Raw genomic sequence first — 21,874 nt, forward strand, 5'->3', positions numbered from 1 at the left:
TTTGGTACACACATTTCAGTTATGAACACTTTGGTCCCAGAAAATGCTTTCATAAATTACGAGAAAATTGCTACTTCAGTAATATGGAAAAACGTATTCGATCTGTTCTTGCCAAATGCAAATTATGTCAAAAGGCTAAGCCGCCAACTATTTCTCACAGAGCACCGTTGTTTCCTATAATTCCAGCGAAATTAAAGGACATGGCTGCAGTCGATTTGTTCGGTCCAGTGGTTCGTTCTACTAATGGTTTTGCGTACATTTTGGTAGCAGTGGAATTGACATCAAAATATGTGTGTTTTACACCTTTACGCAAAGCTACAGCTTGTTCAGTATCTAAGCCTTCATCAAACATTTTCTTAAAGAAGTGGGTCATGTTGATAAGGTTATATCAGATAATTGATCACAGTTTCGTTCTAAAATTTGGCTCCATACTCTAAGGCGTTGTAAGATTGAACCAATTTTCATTTCACTTTTTCACCCTCAATCTAACGCTTCAGAGAGATGGATGAAGGAAATCAATAAATTGTGTCGACTTTATTGTCATCAGAATCACAGAACTTGGGATCAGTATCTTCATATTTTTCAAAACATTCTGAATGAACTCCCTGATGATTCAAATTCTTTACCGCCTATATTGATATTAAAAAATAAAGCACCGACAAATCGCATTTCTGAAATCGTTCCTTTTCCGCCTACACGGAAACTGCGGCATTCTGAAGTTGTGAATCTGGCTCTGCAAAATATTGCATCTGCGGCTGCTAGAAGAGAGAAATCAGCTAAACGTCCTGGTCGTTTAAAAATCTTGTCAGTTGGTCAAAAGGTGTTAATTAAGTCTCACCGTTTGTCTCACAAAGGAAAAGGCTTGTGTCGCAAATTTTTTCTGCTTTATAACGGTCCATATAGGGTTCGCAAAATTATTCATGATAACACTGTCGAAGTAGAAACTTTTAAATCTCGACGCTCAAAGGGAATACATCACATATCGAACGTTAAAATATTTGTGGAATGACATACTTTCGAGAAACCAACAGTTATACGTAAACATACGGAGAGTACAAGGATACCGCGCTGTGTTTTGGCGGCGGCACATACTGAAAGCAACAGTCAAGTCTGCGCGCCGCACAAGGCAGTCGTTGACCGCAAACAATTACTTCCTACGTCACACGTACCTACAGCTGATCCAGCGCTCAGTGTGAATGCACTGACAACCGTAAACAAATACACAGTCTAATTTCTCCGAATAAATTCAGTATAAAGCTATAATGACTTGATAAATTATGTTATTAACGCTCAGTATTTTTCAGGATACGGTTGTATAAAATATTTAAGACCTTCAGGTAAATTCTGTGTGTGTCAGATGTTAAGCGGACTTGTTATCGAGAAAATTTCAGGAAGAATGTAATTTCGAAGAAGAAAGTAATAAACTAAAAAGGTAACTATTAATTGAGTTTATTTTTTAGGTAACATATTTCCCCTTAGGTACGTACTTTAGACGTAATTTGCTGCTCGCGGTTACGTGTGAATTTACTTGTGAAGCGACGTGCTTGCATACATTAACTGATTTTGGCAATGACTGTTTAATGAACAGGGTTGTTACTTATGTATATTAAGCATCGCTTGGCTGCTATGCTTTTTCACTGATGCCACATTTTATTTATTATTTGCCTGCTGTGCTTATTTATTTAAATTATAATTGTCACCAGATTAATTGTGCTGATATGGTTATGTATGTAAGTTATACTTTGTGATTTATCTGCTTGCGCCTTCATGTTTACTTATTAAGATTACATATGAACATTTATTTGCTTATGCTGATATGATGCTAATGACCTGTTTATTACGTACGATATATGTTTGCTGCTTTGCTTATGGATTGCATATTTATACATTTCTGTTTTGTTGTTATAACTACTCTTTAATTTGGTATATAGAAATGCTGATATACCGTGTACGAACGTGGAGTTTAGGTCACACTATGGTATTAATTACAGATTGTTTGCTTGGCAGAGCCTCGTTGTAGGGATTGTGCTTAACATTCTGTTCTCTACTGGTACATTTACTCGCTATTGCATGTTTTGCTTACGCTCAGTGCCTTATATTTTAAGATAAGAAAATGAACTGCTATAATTCTACGAACGACATTGGTACAAGAAACTTCATCGAAGTCACATGAGCTGGAGGTTTTATGGAAGCTGTATAAATTTATGCTAATAGAAAGGAAGCTAACGACATGAAATACCATCACTAGGTTTAGACCACTGCATTCTTCGTGAGCAATTGAAATAGTAAGTGACACTTGACACAAGAAATAGTCCACATGTTTGCTTCTGTTTTGCCATGATTCTTGAAGTGGTGCACACACTGTGAAATATTACGATTTATTCATTCAAAGTCTTATGTGATCTTTCATACTACGTACTCGCACCTACTTACTGAATGTTGTTCAAACTGAAGGCTGTTAGAGGTCATGTATGCGCTTCTTTTATTTTATGATGGACAAGGTAACCAAAATGTATTTTATAATTCATAATGAGTAGAAGATTTAGCTCAGGTGGACTACACAGAGGTTGTATGTGGACATTGTGTCTTCGGATTGTATCGGATGATGAACTGAAGTTTGCACTAGGATTTTATCTGTACTTGTTCGAGGAGACTGACTAGAGGAAAGAGTTGTTATGGAAGTGAAATGATATTGATAATAAGGTTTATATGTATCGACGTATTGAAGAGGTATTATTGAGGTATTGAGACTGTGTGAAGTTGATGATTATTGGAGTTTTGGTGGACAAGACGTAAAGTAAATGATATTGATGATAAGGTTTGTATGTATCGACGTAAGAGGTATTATTAAAGTATTAAGTTTATGTGATGCTGATGATTATTGGAGTTTTAGTGGATAAGAGGTAAGTTTGTTGGTCTATATGGAACAAGGAGGATGAAGATGGCAGACTAGAACACTCAGTTGGAAAGAAGATTGTCTACACACACACTTTGTTAAATCAATAACCAGTATATATATTTTTTTTTTTTTTTTGGAGAGAGGAAGTAATTGCATATCTTGGCACACTGACAGTTGTTCAGCAACCGTACATTCTGATTTGGCTTGGCAAACATTGGTCTTGACATGATTACTATGATGTTGACTAACTATTATTGACTTGTTATACATTTCTGCCATTACTACTTGATACACAAGTAGAACATAAAATTTTGGACAGAACTGCATTTACACAGTTAACACTATTCAATTACACAGTAGTACTTAACTGTGGATGAAAGATGAGTGAGTGTGTTTTGTGTGTTTTACTTTCCTAATCTCAAATAATTGGTACCGACCTATCTCCTAAATATTATTTTACTTGTTTGTTGTGGCTTGCACTGACACCCATAAATATTATAGGTTTACTGATGTTTGTGTATTGTAATAGTTAATATGACAATTATCTGATACCATTTGTGTGTTTGTTATAATTTGTATGTTTAGTGTAAGAGCATTTATAATGATTTTGTAAAAGCAATTGTGTGTGCATTCAAACTGTTGTTCATGCTTGCACCTATTCAACATAAAGGGTGCCACTAGGAGATGTTTAATTTGTGCTAATGAACTTTGATGAACTGTCTAATTAGTGATAGTGAATATTATGGACTGTTACTTGCACCTGCTCAACATTACTGGGTGCCAATGATGGACTGCTTCTACTGAAATGATGTCACTTGTTGGTGTCTGCACCTGTTCAACATTACTGGGTGCCACTGATGGACTGCTTCTACTGAAATGATGTCACTTGTTGGTGTTTGCACCTGCTCAACATTACTGGGTGCCACTGAGGGACTGCTTCTACTGAAATGATGTCACTTGTTGGTGTCTGCAACTGCTCAACATTACTGGGTGCCAATGATGGACTGCTTCTACTGAAATGATGTCACTTGTTGGTGTCTGCACTTGTTCAACATTACTGGGTGCCACTGATGGACTGCTTTTACTGAAATGATGTCACTTGTTGGTGTCTGCACCTGCTCGACGTTACTGGGTGCCACTGATGGACTGCTTCTACTGAAATGATGTCACTTGTTGGTGTCTGCACCTGCTCAACATTACTGGGTGCCACTGAGGGACTGCTTCTACTGACATGATGTCACTTGTTGGTGTCTGCACCTGTTCAACGTTGCTGGGTGCCATTGATGGAACTGCTTCTACTCAAGTGATGTCACTTGTTGGTGCCTGCACCTGTTCCACAATGCTGGGTGCCACTGATGGACTGCTTCTACTGAAATGATGTCACTTGTTGGTGTCTGCACCTGCTCAACATTACTGGGTGCCCCTGATGGACTGCTTCTACTGAGATAATGTCACTTGTTGGTGTCTGCACCTTTTCAACAATGCTGGGTGCCACTGATGGACTGCTTCTGCTGAAATGATTTCACTTGTTGGTGTCTGCAGCTGTTCAACATTACTGGGTGCCACTAATGGACTGCTTCTACTGAGATAATGTTACTTCTTGGTGTCTGCACCTGCTCGCCATTTTTGGGTGCCACTGTTGAAGCTGTTTAAATACTGCTGATGAAATGTTATGAGACTGCTATTTGCAGCTGTTGACCATTGCTGGGTGCTACTTATGGAACTGTCAACTGCTCTGAGGAGTGCTACTTGTTTATTGAACTATTGAAAGGATTTTATGTGAATATTTGTATAAACTGACTTTTTTCTGTGTTTACTGTTTATGAAATGCTATGAGATTCTTACCTGCACCTGTTCGTCATTTCTGGTGCCATCGATTGAATAATACTTGTGTAAACTATTATGTAAAATCACATGTCTGCAAGCATTTGTATTCCTTACTGTATTTTATGTATTAGGTTATTGAAGGGTCAGTGCAAAGCCAAAATTTATTTAATTATGTGATATTTACTTATTAATAGTACTTTTTAATTTTTGTCTGTATTTTTTGGACGAATTTGGTGGTATTTTCACCACCAATGCTGGAAAAAATACCATCAAATTCTAGCCCGTGGAGGAGGGGCATATGAAAGGTGGCAACACTGAGTCACAGCGCCAGAGATTGTACGAAAGAGTATTATTCAGCCACCTCCACCGGCAGTGCTTGTTGTGAAGTCGTCGTGGAGAGTGCTTGTTGAGATGTGGTAGTGGAGAGTGCTTGTTGAGATGTAGCAGTGGTGAGTCGTTGTTGAGAAGTTCCCATGGAGAGTGTTTGTTCAGAAGTTGTCATATTGTTTTGATGGGCTAGACACCAGATATTGTTGGATTGGGGATGCTGAAATGATCAGAGTGTGCTTTTCGTCAATATATATGAAGGTAAAAAAATTCCTTTTTTTTTGTTATTTCAATATCTTAAACAATAATGCCTCTTGGTCACAGGTTCAGTCAACAAAGCATCTGGCTCGTGTTCTTGTATTAGACTGTATTTGTGGTTTCTATGTGCAATTATAGTATTTCCGTTTTTTTTTAATTACTTCAGTATAAATGGTGTTTAAAATATCTGGTCTTATTGAGGAAGAACCGTGCCAGATGTGTACGTTGAATCACACTTCCACACACAGAACAGCTACACTTGTGTTTTGTTGTTTCGTAGGTTTTATAGTTGCTGGGGACTTAATTAATTAATTGTGTTAACGGAAGTTTTCTTTCATTCTTTGTTGTTATTCTATGCAGTCAGATTGCGTTACGAGACTGCATAACCGGACAGACAGTAAAATTATTTGCATAATAAATATATAATTAAGCCCCCATGCAACATTTTGCTGAAGGTGAGGGGGTTTTTACCTGTATTTTTCCTGTTGGTGATGTTCTCTGAATTTATAAACCTCTATCCTCTACCGAAAGCAACTACTAGAACGGTCTCGACTAAGCTACAAAACGACTATTTTCTGAAATTAGGGAAACATAAAGCCACACTTTCTAACAATGGATAGCATTTTAGCTTAATAAATGGAAAGAACGGCTTGCCAATCATGGTGTACCGGTACTACTTACTTCCTCCTATCATCTGGCAGGCAATCCTGCAGATCGTTATATGAGGGAAATCAGCAGGCTATGCCAAACATACTACAGCAAGAGATATACTTCATTGGTTCATGGGGTTATATACTAGGGGACGTTCAAGATGTAATTTATGGTGTTATTTATGATATAATGAAGTTTACTCTGTATGAGATTATGAAAGGTTAGAGATCTTTGAATTTGATGGAGGGAAAAATATTCTTTCCCTCCTTGAAATGAGTTAAGTTGTGAAGAGAAAAACTAGGGAGAGAGAGAATTGATAGAGAAAAAACTGTTAGAGAGGGAGAAATGCTATAATGATAAGATAAAAGGTATGGATACTGAAGTCAGGGTCTGCTGTTAGTTAACATATATGAAATAGATAATGAAATATTGAAATTTTTTTTAATGCGTAAAACGGACAATTTGTAGTTGCCAGTATACCTTACCAGAACGCTTTCTACTCGGTTTATCCTAAATCAACGAAGAAGTTTGCCCTTAAGAATGTAGGGGATCGCTATTTAAGGTAGAGGAAATTTCATAGCATCATTAGCGTTACTGTACCAGTAGTTCCATGTTTCTGAATTTGTCTACATCCAAACAGAAAAATAACACCAATAAAAGCAATAAAAAAGAGGAATAAGTGGCGTTGGAATGAATCATTTTCCTTTTAAAGACAAAAAATATGATCTTGATGAATGTGGTAGTTTATGAATGTAGTATTTGTGATCCAGATGGTGGGCCTATTTCCAGTACTGGTAACATAAATGAGGGAGAGATTTAAAGATGAGTTCTTATATACAAGATTTTGCAGCATCGTAGATTCAAATATTATTTTGGTAGTGGGAAGATAAACCGGCGCATGGTGTGAGTTGTTTGGTGATAAGATAAAAGATTTAATCAGTAACTTGGGTAATCAGATCTGAGTTGTTAAGCACACTACTGCTGGCAGTAGCCTCCAACATATGCGAGACAATATAAGGAAGATACTTCCAATTACAAACAGTGAGGCAACTCACTTTTGAGCATGTTAAATTGCCCATAGCAATTGTATGTAGAAACTTACTGCTATTGGTACTCTACAGTTACAGAGTAATATGTAGACAAAATTGAAAGACGTTTGAAAGTTCTTTGTTATAATCCATCGTGGCGGTGCTGGTCTCTCGCATCATCCCCTACGCTCTTTGGAGTATTGGACCTCATCATCATCATAGATTATTTGTTTTTCTAGATTTGTTAAACTGTAACAATTCATACATTTATTTGTTATTTTGAGAACTAGTATTGGCCATTTCCTCTTTCATTGAATTCTTGTGCATTGTTACTCTCACACTATGTTCATTACAGTCAGGTAAATTTAATATTAATTCATGATGTACGCTACAACTCACATATGTTACACTGAATATAAATTTTCACATTTAAAGTAAAACACAAAAATAAAAAAAATAATTAATTCTAAAACATAGTCTTATGAAGTGAGTTCTCTCGCTTCATGCGGAAATATTTTGTCTTGAAAGGTTCTTGGGAACACTTCACGATCAAACTGGGAGCACATGTAAAGATATGGATAAATAAGAAGGAGTTTTTTTCTTTTTTTCCTTGTGCTTTCTTCTACTCCGTACATATACCTTTGATGTTTTAGAAACCTTTCTTATTTTGTTCTATAATATGAAGCGTTACTACAGTTTGTTTTAGTTGTATTGCTACATGAATCTCCTCGTAACTCAGTACTCAAACGTTTTAAAGCCATGGCGTACACGCAACTTACGTTGTAAATTCGTACTAGACAGAATCACAAGGAAACTCAGGACTGCATTCCTATTGTTCAAACCACGGTTTAAGGTAAACTTCAACGTGGACATTATGAAACCGTAGAATACTATAATCAGCCGTGAGAATGTATCTGCGAATAGACTGTGATTGTCGTAGGACTGAACTCTTTGCACTTAACTGAGTTGCGCGAACTAATGTACTTTAATAACTGATCCCGTTAACTGCTCAATGCATTGCTGCGCGAATTACAACATTAAATGTTGTCGTGAATACTTAAAAACTGATTGATGAGTGCCATTGTGAATTTGCGGTCGTGATAGCTAAAAGCTAGCTGGTTGTAATTTCGCGAACTGCGAGTTAATGTGAGTTGCAAATTGATTTAAAACTCTGAACGGATCATTGGTAACGGTATCGTGTATGTAAGAAACTTTACTGTTGGGCATTTACAACATTGGATTTATGCAGCAAAGATTACATCCGACCGCACTTTGATAGGAAGAACAGCAAGGAGGATGACATTAGCGCAAGGAGAAACTTATATCAAGCAAAAAGATGTACACAAGAAAAATTCATGACTGATGGAAGTACAACAATTATGCCACGAGCGAAACACAACCGCCGCTGATATCGCAACGCAACGACCACATACACACAGAGAAGCTGCAACGCCTATAAAGTATTTCAAAGTGGTTCTAATATATTGTTATTTTCTATGTAGTTTTTGTCGGTATCTATGTTGCTTGAAAATAAAAGTAGTTTCGGTAAAGTGAGGTGGTAATCATTGTTGACAATTTTCAGTCCACCCTAAATAATCGTTATTACCATTTACTTTCTCTATCTTATTTATTTATTTTTTTGTAGATGTTATTGCATGTGTTTTACCTATGCTTTGATATATTCGTGTATGTGGATAGTGATTTATCAGACATATTTACGTGTTTTACTGTGGTATATGCCGGCCAGTGTAAGTTGCAGTGTCCACCATCAAATCCGATCTCCGACCAATCACAGCAAAGCTACTCGCTTACTATCGGTGCAAGTCACATTATCGGCAGAGAGTGGTAGTAGTAGTAGTAGTAGTAGTAGTAGTAACAGCTTTATTCATCTGTACATTTCTCTTTACAAGGATATAGAACATGTCAAAATATTTACAGGTTTAGATCAATTCAAAACAAGCTAATGTACTTACAGACTTCTAGTTAGAGACAGTCATTAGTTTTACTCCTGGTACACAGTACTTTTTTACAAATAACTTATTAAATAATTATGTAATGCTACACTGCTGACTCATATCTCACTATCAGTCACTGCCCATACTGTCCACACATTGTTTCATACCACTTCACTCACTACACACACACACACACACACACACACACACACACACACATACACACTGGTGATCTCTGGACCATTTTCCGTACCGCAACTTCCCATTAGCTATCCTCAAAATCTGAGTCAGCATCCGTTCATAATGAGTGAGATGCTGAGCTCAGAAAGAGGAAGAGTTGTTAGTATATGCATACCTTGGGGGCAAGTATTTCTACTAAAGGAAAAAAGAAGGGGAAAAACATAAAGTGGAGGTATTACGTGGAATGTTGGATGTTTTATAAGTATTATTATTATTTATTTGTATAACATTTTTTTATCAAACCCCTATTCTGTTTTATCTAAGTAATCCTTTAATGTATAAAAAGTGTTGCATAACAGGTACTTTTTAGCTGTCTTTTTAAATAAGTGTATTTTTCCAATTTCTTTAATCTCTTTTAGTAATCTATTATACAGTTTTATTCCTTGGTAGAAAATGTTGTTTTGAGTTTTATGTTAATTTTTTGTGGTAAATGTAAGGTAAGTCTATCTCTTGTTGCATGGTCATGGACGGAGCTGTTTGTGCACTAATTACCAATGTTATTTTTGATGTGTACAACTGACTGATAATGTATTCACATGGAGCAGTTAAAATCCCTAGTGTTTTGAAAAGATCTTTATCATGAGCTCGACTAGTATTTTTGCTTATTATCCTTATGGCTATTTTCTGGTGTTTGAAAATTGTGTTCATATTTTGTGCATTTGTTCCCCAAAAAAGATTGCCATAGGTGTGAATTGAGTGTACATATGAATAGTATGTAACTAAAATACACTGGATGCTACACACTCATGATAGGATTCTAAGGGAATAACATGCTGACGACATTCTGTATGCAAGTACCTTTGTTTGATCACACCACTTCAACTGACAATCAACACCCATTCCTAGAAATTTTGCATTTGTTACACAGTCTGTAGAGGTGCCATCTACATTTCATTTAACATTGTCATTTTTCCTCTTCAAGCTGAAATTCATGGCATTAGTTTTCTTTACGTTCAATAACACTTTATTGCTTATTGACCAATCATAAACTTCCTTGAGAGTTTCATTTGCTTTCTCGACGAGGAGTTCTCTTGTTTTCTCAGTGACTATAGTATTCTACATCTACATCTACACCCATACTCCGCAAGCCACCTGACGGTGTATGGCGGAGGGTACCTTGAGTACCTCTATCGGTTCTCCCTTCTATTCCAGTATCGTATTGTTCGTGGAAAGAAGGATTGTCGATATGCCTCTGTGTGGGCTCTAATCTCTCTGATTTTATCCTCATGGTCTCTTCGCGAGATGTACGTAGGAGGGAGCAATATACTGCTTGACTCTTCGGTGAAGGTATGTTCTCGAAACTTTAACAAAAGCCCGTACCGAGCTACTGAGCGTCTCTCCTGCAGAGTCTTCCACTGGAGTTTATCTATCATCTCCGTAACGCTTTCGCGATTACTAAATGATCCTGTAACGAAGCGCGCTACTCTCCGTTGGATCTTCCTTATATCTTCTATCATCTGGTACGGATCCCACACTGCTGAGCAGTATTCAAGCAGTGGGCAAACAAGCGTACTGTAACTTACTTCCTTTGTTTACGGATTGCATTTCCTTAGGATTCTTCCAATGAATCTCAGTCTGGCATCTGCTTTACCGACGATCAACATTATATGATCATTCCATTTTAAATCACTCTTAATGCGTACTCCCAGATAATTTATGGTATTAACTGCTTCCAGTTGCTGACCTGCTATTTTGTAGCTAAATGATAAAGGATCTATCTTTCTATGTATTCGCAGCACATTACACTTGTCTACATTGAGACTGAATTACCATTCCCTGCACCATGCGTCAATTCGCTGCAGATCCTCCTGCATTTCAGTACAATTTTCCATTGTTACAACCTCTCGATACACCACAGCATCATCTGCAAAAAGCCTCAGTGAACTACCGATGTCATCCACCTGGTCATTTATGTATATTGCGAATAGCAACGGTTCTATGACACTCCCCTGCGGCACATCTGACATCACTCTTACTTCGGAAGACTTCTCTCCATTGAGAATGACTTGTTGCGTCCTGTTATCTAAGAACCCCTCAATCCAATCACACTATTGGTCTGATAGTCCATATGCTCTTACTTTGTTCATTAAAGGACTGTGGGGAACTGTATAGAACGCCTTGCGGAAGTCAAGAAACACGGCATCTACCTGTGAACCCGTGTCTATGGCCCTCTGAGTCTCGTGGACGAATAGCGCGAGCTGGGTTTCACATGACCGTCTTTTTCTAAACCCATGCTGATTCCTACAGAGTAGATTTCTAGTCTCCAGGAAAGTCATTATACTCGTATAATGACGACGTATTGCTGTCGTCAGCGACGAGAATTTTTTAATCCTGAGTAACACTACTGGGAAAGTCATTGATGTATATCAGGAACAGTAGTTGTCCTACTATGCTATTTTGTGGAACCCCTATATTAATGTATTTTGATTCTCATAAGTGTTTTACCAGGTATTTAGATCTATTTGAAGTATGTGTTATCTCTACTCTTTCTACCCTCTCTGTTAGGTATGATCGAAACTAGTCATTAGCTATCCCTCTTATTAATAATGCTTCTAATTTATTTAATAGAGTATTGTGGTCTACTGTATCAAACGCTATAGAAAGGTCCGTAATCTACCTTTACAATCAATACGAACTCACATTACGGCTTTCTCACTATCAAGCGTGAATTGACTTTTATCTTACAGCTATAAATCGACAGAATTATAGCCATTTCGTTAATTATGTACGTATTTATTTACGGACGTTTCTTGTTTTATGTTCTTTCCGTGTTTGTTGGCAACTCTGATGTGCTTACTTACGTTAAATCTGGAAGTAAAACAGGTTACTTCGAATTTAAATAAACGAAATTCACGATCAAAATTAAGCAGAGTCGTACTGTGGGAACTGTTTTATTCACCTATGGCACAGTTCATGACAGAACTAGGTAACATAGATGGTTATGGCTTAATTTATTTTTACTACTTAGTCCTTTTCTTTACAGGAGCCGACTGAACGGTCTCCTCGAATGATCTGATTCACAGCTACCGAGCGCTGTCTGTGGCTGACAAAGACACTAAGCCAGATGCAGCCATTCGCTCCGCTCTACAGGAAGCCACACAAGATCTGGTTATTCAGAGAGAGTGTGATTACTGATAGCGGGGAGGACCATCGTCATGCATTTTCTGTGCAGGCTCCAGAATCCTCGGAACCGATGTGATGCCAAACGTTTTTTAATGTGTGTATTAATTATTTTTAGAAAATTTAATGTGTTGGATTTTTACAAGAATTCACTGAAGTGCCAAAGAAACTGGTACACTTGATTAATATCGTGTAGGGCCCCACCAGCACCCAGAAGTGCCGCAACACAGTGTGGCAAGGATTCGGCTAGTACTCGAGGGAATTGACACCATGAATATAGCAGGGTTGTCCTTAAATCCGCAAGAGTACGAGGGGTAGGAGATCTGTTCTGAACAGCACGTTGCAAGGCATCCCAGATATGTTCAATACTGTTAACGTCTGGGGAGATTGCTCACAGGCGGATGTGTTCCTGGAACCTGTCTGCAGCCATTGTGGACGTGTGGGGTGCTACATCGTCCTGCTCAAATTGCCCAAGTCCGTCGGAATGCACAATTAATATGAATGGCTGCAGGTGATCAGACAGTTTGCTTACGTACGTGTCACATGTCAGAGTCGTATCTAGACGTATCAGGGGTTCCACATCAGTCCAGCTGCAGAAGGCCCATAACATTACAGAACATCCACCAGCCTGAACAGTCCCCTCCTGACCCGCAGAGTCCATGGATTCATGAGATTGTCTCCATACGAATATACATCCATCCGCTCGGTACAGTATGAGACGAGACTCTTCCGACCAGGCAACATGTTTCCAGTTACGAACAGTCCAATGTTGGTGGTGACGCGTAGAGGAGAGGCGTTACGCGCAATCGTCGAGGGTACACGAATGGGCCCTCGGCTTAGAAAGCCCATATTGATGATGCTTCGTTGAATGGTTCGCACGCTGACACTTGTTGCGGTCCAACAGCGTGACAGAAGTGCAACCCTTCCGTACATTACTGCATATTTCAATGTTGGGCCATCAACATTGAAATCTGTGGTAATTTGTGAAAGGGTTGCACTTCTGTCACGTTGAATGATTCTTGTCAGTCTTCGTTGGTAGCGTTCTTGCAGGATCTTTTTCCGGCCGCAGTGATTTCGGACGTTTGATGTTTTACCGGATTTCTGATATTTACGGTACACACGTGAAATTGTCGTACGGGAAAATCCCCACTTCATCGCTACCTTCTAGATGCTGTGTCCCATCTCTCGTGCGCGGATTATAACACCAGGTTCTAACTCACTCATATGTTGATAATCTGCCATTGTAGCAGCAGTAACCGATCTAACAACTGCGGTGACCGCATCGCCTGTTTACAGTCTCTGTGTTTGAATATATATGCCTATAACAGTTTCTTTGACGCTTCATTGTATATATAGGTATAAGTAACAAGAAGAAATCTTAATATTGAAATTTCTGTCCTCTGGCCATGTTCGTTTGAAGGTAAAGGCAATCAGTGCATCTTTCAAAAGGCAGTGTGCCATTTTAAAGAGCTCGAATCAATAAGAAATGCGTCGCTGTCCATCACGCTAGTATGGCGACTGGACTTGGCAACAGTTCCGACCACAACATGATTGAGAATTTGTGTTCAAGGCTGAAACTTACAGCAACAAGAAAGAGGTAGTAGAGGCCATGGTTCAGTGATGAAACCAGAAGGTTTCCGACACTTGGCAGACTCGATGCAGCTCAAAATCTATGCAGTGACAAGATCAAAAGGACATCCCGCGAAAGACTGAGATGAATTGCAATAACTTCTTACCGAATAATTTGTGGCTTCCTGGAATGGTTGGGTTGTGAGTATTTAGTATAGTTTATATTTAAAATCTATTAAAACCTTACATTTTAACTAAAATTTTCGAACAGTGGTCATTAGGTAAAATATCTGGAAAATTAATAGTGAATCATAATTAATATTTCAACTGGAGTAAACTCCTCAATACGACATGTAGTGAACCATTCATGCCACTTCAGTGTAGACTATGTCCGAAAGTTATACTTGCGGATGTATACGCAAGATACGTTATTATTAAGTCTCCGAAATGCAGTTAAAGAACGGAGCGGTTCAAAGAAGAATGCTAATGAAAGCTCTCCAAAAGATCCTTTCACAGTATTGAAAAACGCACAAAAAATCGTGACAGTCGGTATTCATGTCACAGTCGCAAGGTTTTGTTGTTGTTGTTGTTGTTCTTGTGGTCTTCAGTCCTGAGACTGGTTTGATGCAGCTCTCCATGCTACTCTATCCTGTGCAAGCTTCTTCATCTCCCAGTACCTACTGTAACCTACATCCTTCTGAATTTGCTTAGTGTATTCATCTCTTGGTCTCCCTCTACGATTTATACCCTCCACGGTGCCCTCCAGTACTAAATTGGTATTCCCTTGATGCCTCAGAACATTTCCTACCAACCGATCCCTTCTTGTAGTCAAGTTGTGCCACAAACTTCTCTTCTCCCCAATTCTATTCAATACTTCCTCATTAGTTATGTGATCTACCCATCTAATCTTCAGCATTCTTCTGTAGCACCACATTTCAAAAGCTTCTATTCTCTTGTTGTCCAAACTATTTATCGTCCATGTTTCACTTCCATACATGGCTAAACTCCATACAAATACTTTCAGAAATGACTTCCTGACACTTAAATCTATACTCCATGTTAACAAATTTCTCTTCTTCAGAAACGCTTTCCTTGCCATTGCCATTACATTTTATATCCTCTCTACTTCGACCATCATCAGTTATTTTGCTCCCCAAATAGCAAAATTCCTTTACTACTTTAAGTGTCTCATTTCCTAATCTAATTCCCTCAGCATCACCCGACTTAATTCGACTACATTCCATTATCCTCGTTTTGCTTTTGTTGATGTTCATCTTATACCCTACTTCAACGCACTATCCATTCCATTCAACTGCTCTTCCAAGTCCTGTGCTGTCTCTGACAGAATTACATCGGCAAACCTCAAAGTTTTTATTTCTTCTCCATGGATTTTAATACCTACTCCGAATTTTTCTTTTGTTTCCTTCACTGCTTGCTCAATATACAGATTGAATAACATCGGGGAGAGGCTACAACCCTGTCTCACTCCCTTCCCAACCACTGCTTCCCTTTCATGTCCCTCGACTCTTATAATCTGGTTTCTGTACAAATTGTAAATAGCCTTTCGCTCCCTGTATTTTACCCTGCCACCTTTAGAATTTGAAAGAGCGTATTCCAGTCAACATTGTCAAAAGCTTTCTCCAAGACTACAAATGCTAGAAACGTAGCTTTGCCTTTTCTTAATCTAGCTTCTAAGATAAGTCGTAGGGTCAGTATTGCCTCACGTGTTCCAACATTTCTACGGAATCCAAACTGATCTTCCCCGAGGTCGGCTTCTACTAGTTTTTCCATTCGTCTATAATGAATCCGCGTTAGTATTTTGCAAAATACTAACGCAAAGTTTTATAATATATGATTTTCCTTCTTGTAGTCTACACAGACTTTTGTATGAATAAACTTTCCTAGCACAAAGTGAAAAGAAAAATCGATACAGCAGCAAATCACCCGGAATCTGCTGGTTGTAATCACTTGGCCAGTTACACACTGAGTGGACAAACCTCATACGTACGAAGCCAGATGCCATTTTCTCCATTTTCTCAGCAGTACGCTGTTAGTTAAGCTAGGGTTTAGGAATCAGTCATAGTTTTCCGAACAATGCCATGTGAACTTTTCAAATAACTCATACTCATATTCCCTCTGTTGCATGTGATTTGGCCGATTTCGGATAAGTGTGTAAACTCACAGAATAGTGTCAAACCGTAAGGTGAAACTAGGTTTTCACGGGGGTTAGAAGCTAGTCTTTCGGCTCGTTCATACTTTCAATGGAATTTGCACAAGGAGAAAATAAAAGCGTACCAAATACTATATATTGCCCACCTTCTTCTGTACACAAAATTATTTCTCTTCTTAGTAAATATTTTCCGCTGTTCACAATTTGTGACAACCATTCATTCATCCCGCAGGGTGCACTACCGTTAAATATACGACTCGCTGTCATTTCGAGTAAAGACAGTAGAGGAGGTAAGTAAATCGCATCATTAATCTCACCTAACAGTTACAGAACGGTGCGGTCTGCTGATTACTTGTTCTCATGGAAGGTCAGCGCCGCGTTTCAGAAAAAAGGATCCACCCAGCGGCATACCTAGCGACCGGCCCAGCTCCTGCTGAATTATTGAAACATATCGACCCTGCGTCGCAGCAGCCGTTCGCCAGGTAAACAATCCACCAGCAGAGAACCCACCGAGTGTCCGATTTCTCACACCATGAGTAATTCACACGTGCGCAGATGCGCAGTGATGGGATCAACACCATCCACAAAATTTTCGACGGTGTAGATTCAGAGTTCTCGTAGAAGAATTCTGTGATATGCGATTCCTTGCAACCGATCACTTTAATATTGATGCTAGAACCAAGTTATAATCTCACGCACTGTGTGCACATCACGCTGGAGAAAAGTTACAGAAACAAAGGAACAGTACACAAGGTTTCTAGAACATTTCGCATTTGATCCGATCTAATAGCGAACTATCAATTCCGGCCTCAGTTTTGGTGTAATAATAGCTGTTGTAAATGCTGGTGGCAGTCTATACATTACAAGTAGCTGTCATAAGGTCTCAAAATTTAAACAGTGAAGAACACTGGCGATACACAAATGAATCAGAGAAGGGAGACATGAGAGCGAAGCCAAATAAATAATCGTACTGATATATATTAATTTCACTTCTATATTTTGCCTCAGGAACGTCTCTTCGTAAATACTAACAGTAGTCGACAGCGTTGTGGTATTCCTTTTGTCTTCTTGACGCTTTTCCCGTTTCAGAAACATCCTCATGCAATCGTTCCCGATGATCATACCTACAGTGGCGGAGTTAAAAATTTTGCGCCCCTAGGCACCCCATATTGCATGCGCCCCTCCCCCAAAAAATAACGTGCTTTCATAATAACTATTACCCGATCACTTCACAATTGCCGTTTTGGATGAGAGCGTTGTGAACTGTTTCCATACTCTGCTATTCGTTGTTCTGAAGGACGCGTCAGCGGTCTAGTCGCTCCCAATCAAAATGTAATATGCTGCCTGAACTGTACCTGGTGTACGACAGTGGATAAAACAATCTTAGAACTGCATTGTGTTAATACAGTCTTCTGTCGAAAGACAACAAAAAAAACGAAAAAATAACTTTTCTTTTATGGCCTAAAAATTCAGCAGAGCGTGTAGGAGACAACGCATTTCTGTTATACATTCACTTTTAATATTTTGTTTTACACGAAACCGTTGAAAATGAAAAAAAAGTTGTTACATTCTAAAAGTTGAAGCGAACGTGTCATACATCAGAAATTAACGCGTACTTTTACAGATATGAGTTCAAAATTAAAATTAAACTGTCGTTTTACGATCTAATAACTTGAATGTGTAACATGGTTTGATGCAGCTCTCCAGGAAAACGTAGGAAATGAAAATGAAATAGTGATTTCGGTGCACGAACTAATAATTAAATACAGACGAACAAACACAGAACTGGATTTGCTGTTACATAATCTTACGGACTAGTGTGCAAAAATCCAATTTGTTTTATAATCTAGTAGTTAACGTGAAAAGCATTAGGGTATGTGTTGCTAAATGCTGCATAATAATTGTACACAACACCTTTATTCCATGAAAAATTTTGTACAGCAGCTACCGCTCTCACCATAGCTTTCTTACGGTATTAGCAAAGCTTTTATGCATTTATCGACAGAACTGGAGTACGTCATTTATTAACACATTTTCATCTAAGCGTAGTCTCCGATAACGTATATTTCCGCGATAACTATACATTTCAGCAGACGCCAAGAATACGCGTCAGTTGTAATATACACTCCGGGAAATGGAAAAAAGAACACATTGACACCGGTGTGTCAGACCCACCATACTTGCTCCGGACACTGCGAGAGGGCTGTACAAGCAATGATCACACGCACGGCACAGCGGACACACCAGGAACCGCGGTGTTGGCCGTCGAATGAAGCTAGCTACGCAGCATTTGTGCACCGCCGCCGTCAGTGTCAGCCAGTTTGCCGTGGCATACGGAGTTCCATCGCAGTCTTTAACACTGGTAGCATGCCGCGACAGCGTGGACGTGAACCGTATGTGCAGTTGACGGACTTTGAGCGAGGGCGTATAGTGGGCATGCGGGAGGCCGGGTGGACGTACCGCCGAATTGCTCAACACGTGGGGCGTGAGGTCTCCACAGTACATCGATGTTGTCGCCAGTGGTCGGCGGAAGGTGCACGTGCCCGTCGACCTGGGACCGGACCGCAGCGACGCACGGATGCACGCCAAGACCGTAGGATCCTACGCAGTGCCGTAGGGGACCGCACCGCCACTTCCCAGCAAATTAGGGACACTGTTGCTCCTGGGGTATCGGCGAGGACCATTCGCAACCGTCTCCATGAAGCTGGGCTACGGTCCCGCACACCGTTAGGCCGTCTTCCGCTCACGCCCCAACATCGTGCAGCCCGCCTCCAGGGGTGTCGCGACAGGCGTGAATGGAGGGACGAATGGAGACGTGTCGTCTTCAGCGATGAGAGTCGCTTCTGCCTTGGTGCCAATGATGGTCGTATGCGTGTTTGGCGCCGTGCAGGTGAGCGCCACAATCAGGACTGCATACGACCGAGGCACACAGGGCCAACACCCGGCATCATGGTGTGGGGAGCGATCTCCTACACTAGCCGTACACCACTGGTGATCGTCAAGGGGACACTGAATAGTGCACGGTACATCCAAACCGTCATCGAACCCATCGTTCTACCATTCCTAGACCGGCAAGGGAACTTGCTGTTCCAACAGGACTATGCACGTCCGCATGTATCCCGTGCCACCCAACGTGCTCTAGAAGGTGTAAGTCAACTACCCTGGCCAGCAAGATCTCCGGATCTGTCCCCCATTGAGCATGTTTGGGACTGGATGAAGCGTCGTCTCATGCGGTCTGCACGTCCAGCACGAACGCTGGTCCAACTGAGGCGCCAGGTGGAAATGGCATGGCAAGCCGTTCCACAGGACTACATCCAGCATCTCTACGATCGTTTCCATGGGAGAATAGCAGCTTGCATTGCTGCGAAAGGTGGATATACACTGTACTAGTGCCGACATTGTGCATGCTCTGTTGCCTGTGTCTATGTGCCTGTGGTTCTGTCAGTGTGATCATGTGATGTATCTGACCCCAGGAATGTGTCAATAAAGTTTCCCCTTCCTGGACAATGAATTCACGGTGTTCTTATTTCAATTTCCAGGAGTGTACTACAATACCAGTGTGACTTGACTGCACAGCGCCGAGCAGCCTGGGTCATTCGGGTACTGTTTAGTATTGTCGGGTGCCTTCGTTCACATCTGCACGTAAACTCGGTTTAGCACCGCGTTCTTCCATCGGCAGTTGTAAAATAAACAGGTAATAATTGTTTTCCGTTTTGCTTCCTGGTTTCGAAAGAAAGAACTTTATCTCAGCGCTGTGTGGAAGCGGAGAAAACATTATAAAGGTTTAGCAGCACATTGTAAAATGAACATGCTTCCCGACAACAGCTTGCAACACAAGTGCCGGCTAAATTCAAAGAATGTGCTGCACAAGGCACATATGCACTTTCGGATTTCGTTGTGTAATGCGTGCTTGCAAACCAGTGTAGGTTTCTGACATATTGCTTGCGTTGTCATTTGAATACATTGAGTAATATCAATGGAAGTGGTAGACAGTGCTTTTAGTACGCCCTTAGCTAAGTTTTCGGACTTGTGTCGCGGGCGTAGTGGCCGAGCGGTTAAAGGCGCTACAGTCTGGAACCGCACGACCGCTACGGTCGCAGGTTCGAATCCTGCCTTGGGCATGGATGTGTGTGATGTCCTTAGATTAGTTAGGTTTGAGTAGTTCTCAGTTCTAGGGGACTGATGACCACAGCAGTTAAGTCCCATAGTGCTCAGAGCCATTTGAACCATTTGTGTCGCGGGTTTGATAAAAGCAGAAGGAAACGTTCAACAGCTTCCCCATTCTCGTTCACATATATTAATATGAAAGATGATTGATCAATACATGAAATTTCTGCATTACAGTCAACTATTATAGACAAATATTTGGCCTGTTTTATTTCACTTATGATAATTCTTTTTATTCGTTCAGAAAGAAGCTCTATTATTTCATCACAGATCGTTGAAGAAAGATTACTTTTAGGTCCCTGCCATGGTTTTCCATATCGTCCAATGTGTTCTGCGAGAAAAGAATCAAACTCGGCTGTAAGTTCAAGAGACATCATGAACTGACCATTATGTAATGAATGGAATCTTTCAACGTGTCCACGGCTTGTTAGCTTCTTCACTACTGCTAATATCGTTTTCAACACATTGCGTCAGTACATTTTTTCTGTCTCAACATATGACTCGAAATGGTTATCTATTGTTCCAAGTGACTTTTTTCTTGTTAAGAGTGATAACTCAGAATTTTTATGTTTAAGAGCATTCTCATGATGAGCTAAAATATTAGAAATATTTTTCCAATCTGCAATATCATTAGTAGCAATCGCGGCAGTACTTCGGAACAAATTACATGGTGCACAAAAAACAGCACAGGTGCTACAGGAGTATACTAGAAAATCACGCATAGTTGATTCACTATTTAAAAGTGAACGGTAAAATACAATTTTGTTCAAATATCTGGTTTTATCGCCTATTGATTTTCTTGAATTAGAAAAATCACCTTTACAATTTAGATTAATGCCACATTGTCAGAGAATGTCGGTTGTTGATTCATTGACGCACAATTCTACAGGATCATCACTAATAAAATTATTTCTTTTGTAATGTCTGACGCACACTTAGTTTTTCGTGAAACTCCAATTCAAGAACAATTTGCTGTTGTTCATATTTAACTTTTGTTTCGTCAGTATTTACTTCTTTTACAACACCTGCAGTGCCAGAAATATCATCCGTACTACCTGAGCTCGAAGTCGAACCAGCAACATTTATTACGAAAAATATATCTACTGTGCCTAGCGTTTATAGAACATTGGCTTATCGTTCTCACCTTTCCTCCGATAATTTCCGACATGGCGCCCCACTTAATTTTGCACGTTAGCTTTCTTCACTGTTATTCTTGTTAAGGCATTTACAAAATCGTCAACCAACTGTCAAACCAATAGAAAAAATGTGTAAACGGAAGGAAATGAAGGCTGTATCAAGTTCCAATCGTAGTACACCGCACATGAGCACAAAGCTTTTCACTTTAAACACGACACTCGAGCACAAAGATTTTTTTCTTTTAAACACGTAGCGATGAACTGACCAAATCGGATTACTAGACGTAACCGTGCTATGGATGAACGCCAATGTAGAATAATTTAATTTCATTGTCGCCTGTTTCTCTGTTGTCAGTGAACAGTAGAAGTACACCTGGTGGCTGGAATTCGTCTCGTAAAGAAAATGGGACTGACCATTTTTTGGCTTCTGTAACCCGTTACGCCGGAATTTTAACTGAGACCCAAATATGTTCTGAATATTAATGACTCTGTCTTTCTAATTTCAAAAGCAAATAATTTTTGCCATT

This window comes from Schistocerca cancellata, chromosome 3 (genome assembly GCF_023864275.1).
Source record: "Schistocerca cancellata isolate TAMUIC-IGC-003103 chromosome 3, iqSchCanc2.1, whole genome shotgun sequence".
In the NCBI taxonomy this organism is placed as follows: domain Eukaryota; kingdom Metazoa; phylum Arthropoda; class Insecta; order Orthoptera; family Acrididae; genus Schistocerca; species Schistocerca cancellata.